The 4,134-nt window shown below is 39.7% G+C and overlaps 1 long non-coding RNA gene across 1 annotated transcript in view; it reads right to left on the reverse strand.

Annotated features, from left to right (window-relative positions):
- The window catches only part of LOC109588466 (uncharacterized), a 9,202-nt gene extending 5,383 nt beyond the window's left edge, over nt 1–3,819 (reverse strand). Inside the window, exons 1-2 of the long non-coding RNA XR_002188174.1 lie at nt 3,620–3,819; nt 3,221–3,313 (exon numbers count right to left, since the gene is read on the reverse strand). This is a non-coding gene — a long non-coding RNA (uncharacterized LOC109588466). The remainder of the gene's footprint in view (nt 1–3,220; nt 3,314–3,619) is intronic.
- Between the last annotated feature and the right edge of the window lie 315 nt (nt 3,820–4,134).

A 4,134-nucleotide genomic window follows, 5' to 3' on the forward strand; every position in this document is an offset into this window, starting at 1 on the left:
GATCTATAATTGAGGGGGACCCAGAAGGAGAAAAGTGAGTAGGCTGTGAGACAATTTGACTGAGGGAGAAAATAGATGTCAGGGAACTAACACTTGGTGAAAGAGTGGAGCCTGAGAGTTACCAACATTACCATTAAAGTCGCCTTCTAAAATGGTCTTTGATGTGAAACCAGGCCCAAGAGAAGAGAAGGTGTTAATCAGATCACTAATAGCAGTAGCTGAGGTGGGAGGTCTACAAAAAGAGGACACATGAAAGCATTGAGAGTGGACACGAATAGTAACAGTTAACAGTTCTAGGGAGTGAGAGGGAAGCTGGAAGACTGAAGGCTGGAGACAGGACTTAACATAAATAGCATCACTACCACCATACAAGAGCGGTCAAGGCGGAAGAGAGAATATCCGGGAATGTATAGTTCAGAGGACAAAACTTCAGGGCAAAGCCAAGTTTCGGAAACATAGATAAGATCAGGAGAGTGAAGGAGAGCAGCAGAGATAAGTAGGTGGAAGTTTGCAACTATACTACGAGTGTTGAGGGAGATAATGGTCAGCGAGGAAAGAGACGACGTTGAAGACCGACAGACCGGGATGGGACAACTAGCTGCCTGTGATGATTGGTTGGTTGTAGGAGAGGGGGAGGATGAGGGAGAAGATGGAGAGGGAGAAGGTGGGGAGGGAGAGAGTAGGGAGGAAGAGGAATTTGAAGAGGAGGAGGATAAGAGAGAGGGTGAAAGGGAAGAAAAGGGGGAGGAAGAGTGGGAGGAGTGTATAAAGAGGGCTGACGTCTGGGTGGTAGATCTGGAAGGAGTATTTTCCTGGGAGGCCAGTGGGGAGTCGGAAGGAGGGCTGATTTCCTGGGTGGGTGAAGGGGAGCAAGGGTCGAAGGGAGAGAGGGAGGAGGAAGTGTTGCTGGTTGGAGAGGAGGGGGAGGAAGGGACGAGGGAAGTGAGGGGGAGGAAGGATTGAGGGGTTGGGAGAAGGGGGGGAAGTGTTGGAGGGCAGAGAGGAGAGGGAGGAGAGTTGGAGGGAGGAGATGCCCTTGGAAGGCGGCCAGATGATAAAAAAGAACTATCAGGAGGGGGAGGATCCTGGGAGGCTGAAGTGATACCAGTTGAGGAAGAGGTAGCCAGAGAGTTTAACTTAATAGAAATATCTGTAAGAGACAGGCAAATGGAGGCAAGCTCATCTTTGACAAACACGAACTGCTGTGAAAGGAGTTCAACTGACTTGGTGAGGCAACAAACAATATTGTTAACTTGGAACAGGTTGTGTTGAAGAGAGGCAACTTTGTGGTGGAGGTTTCAAGCACAGAAAGGACAAAAAATGGGAATGTAGAAGCTACTGAACAAGAGAGGCCAATGCACTTTGATTGAAGCCAGTTACCACACTCTTCACAGGCCAGCATGAGACCTGACTCAGAGTTGTTCTGGCAGACACATCAGATGGGGTCTTGAGACTTAGTAGGACTGCTTGGTGAATCACTGAGGGCCTTACAGGATGCCTAGGGACTTGGGAGACACGTGGTCAGGAGAAGAAGGTTGAGTATCATTCGATGAGGTCATTTTGGATGACTTAAACTGCTTCTGAGGAACCTTATTAGATAAAGAATGCTTACCAGCAAGTGGAGGTAAGGAAGGAGATACTTTAGATTTAGAAGAAAAGGAGCCTAGTTTACCATGTGCATCGCCATATTTTTTATGGTTACACAAGCACCATAATTAATTCCTTGCTTCTATATCTTGGAACAACAATAACTGGTGTCACTTGAAGAAAAAGATGTATAGCATGTGTTACCTTCAACCACAAAATGATGCTTTCTTTCCTTCACGGAGTTGATACATCTTGCATAAATCTTCATTAGTAGCAACTGGAACTTGACGCTCTTTAGTACAAGTACCATTACCAGATTGAATAAATCCCAAGCAATAATCACATTCTTAGATATACAGCTTAAACTTATGGAACAATTTCTCTTTCAACACTTTTATGTCATCATATTGCTTTCCTCCTCCAACTTCTTTATTACACTCAGCTGTATGTGAGGATTAATACCGTACAGAAGGAAATTTTGAGGGACTAAATTTTGGCGAACTGCTAAATTTTGGTGATTGGCGAATTTTAATTTGGCGAATTTGTGGACATGTGCCATTAAGCATGCGTATAATGGCTCAAAATGGCGAATTTTTATTTTGGTGAATGGCTATCAAAATGCCAAATTCGCCAAATTTAACTACCTCCAAAATTTCCTTCCAGACGGTAATTTTCACTGAATAGGACATGCTAGAGAGCTGACACCATTGGCTGGGATGGTACAGTCAACACATGATAATGAGCTTCTGAGCCAGAAAGGTTGGAAATGTTCACCTAATTCCATGCTAGATTGAGCACAAGTGTTGGTACCAATAGAAAGTACATGTAGCATGCTAGTGTCAACACTTGTAAATTTAGAATGATACTTGCTGACTAAAAAACCAAAAAATTCTGTAATTTTCACTAAGACATAAACAACAAGCATGCACAAACCACAAACCTAGCCTACCCAGGTTGATAACACATGCATGCTTAAACATCTATGGAATACAAAATTTTTAAGGTATATTAATTTCCAATGTTTTTGCCAGTACCATCTAACCATAAATAATTAATACTTTAACCTTTTATGAACAGAACGCCCACACATTCAATTATATTTGTTAATAAAAATGGCACTGTACAAGTTCTTCAAGTGTGCGGACAAAAATGAGGAAGATAGTGAAAGAAGAGGAGAAGTCACAAGCAGCTGTTGTAGCTAAAGACCCAGAGAAACAAAATAGACAACAATGAGAATCCATATTCAATGATTATTACATCACATGACCTCAGTGATGACGCATTTTATGATTATCCACAAAATTTTGTCGACACAAATTTTACAGGTACAAAATAAGGTACATGTAGCTAGCACAAAATTGCTAAAATTTATTTCTTTGAAAACTTCTTCACTTACAGTACTTAGAATTTAAAGAAAGACAGAAACAACAGTATAATGGGCAAAATATGTGTATCTAGAATGTACATTGTATAGTAGGAAAACATACATGTACATGTAAGTCATGGGTGTTTATTTGGGAGGGTGTTCATTCAAGCAAATACAGTACATGTACATGTATCTATAATGTACATGTATATAATTACAATAATTACAAAATGTTATTAATTGTCACATACATGTACTTATACTCACTTGATCTATACAGTTTGGATCAGCTCCTTTGGATAATAATAGTTCAACTACATTAATATGTCCTTCTCTTGCTGCTTCAATCAGTGGTGCAAGCTATAATAAAAAATTAAAAATAATAATTTAGCACCAACCACCTACAAAATCATTTAAGTACCACTTCCTTAAAACTGTCAACCACAAAAATTAAAACCATGCACAAATTAACTAGGAGCAAATCACAACCCATGAAAATAACCAACTACATGTACATAAATGGTAATTAAAATGTATTATAGTGAGTTATGATAATAAGGGACATTAACATGACATGAAGGACAGTAATTGAATTAACCATGTAATAAATTCCTTATCATGCTTGTTGCAATTCTAATGTACAAGTAAATGATAATATGTACTAACATATTCCGATTCTAGGCCTATGTTTGGATCAGCACCATTATCCAGCAGTACTTTTACAGTCTCATAATCTCCTCCTCTTGCTGATACAATAAGAGCAGTATCTCTTTCCTGTAATAACAAAATGATACTATAATACTTTTCCAATTAACTGCAAGGGGCTGAAATGTAAATTTTAACAAGATGCATTGTCAATTTGTTGATAGAACATGAACTCATTAAACCAGGGTAGGCCTGTGGCACTCATACAATTCAAATGACACACAAATTCTTGTCGCTAGAACAATTCCGTACTATAGTAAAACACAGTCAAGGCGGACTGAGAATTGTAATTAACAGGAAAAATCCAAAAAGATTAAAAAACCTGTAAGTAGATTCAAACATGCGACCCTTGGGTTGTCCAGACTGTACTTGAACAATTAAGGCTACTTGGCACAGTCTAAATGCTAGGGTACTTACTGTCGTTTGCAACCCTTTAAATTGCCATTATGTGATGTGTACATGTGTAGCTCTGTCAC

Source organism: Amphimedon queenslandica, unplaced genomic scaffold (assembly GCF_000090795.2).
Source record: "Amphimedon queenslandica unplaced genomic scaffold, v1.1 AMPQUscaffold_12076, whole genome shotgun sequence".
Classification (NCBI taxonomy): Eukaryota; Metazoa; Porifera; class Demospongiae; order Haplosclerida; family Niphatidae; genus Amphimedon; species Amphimedon queenslandica.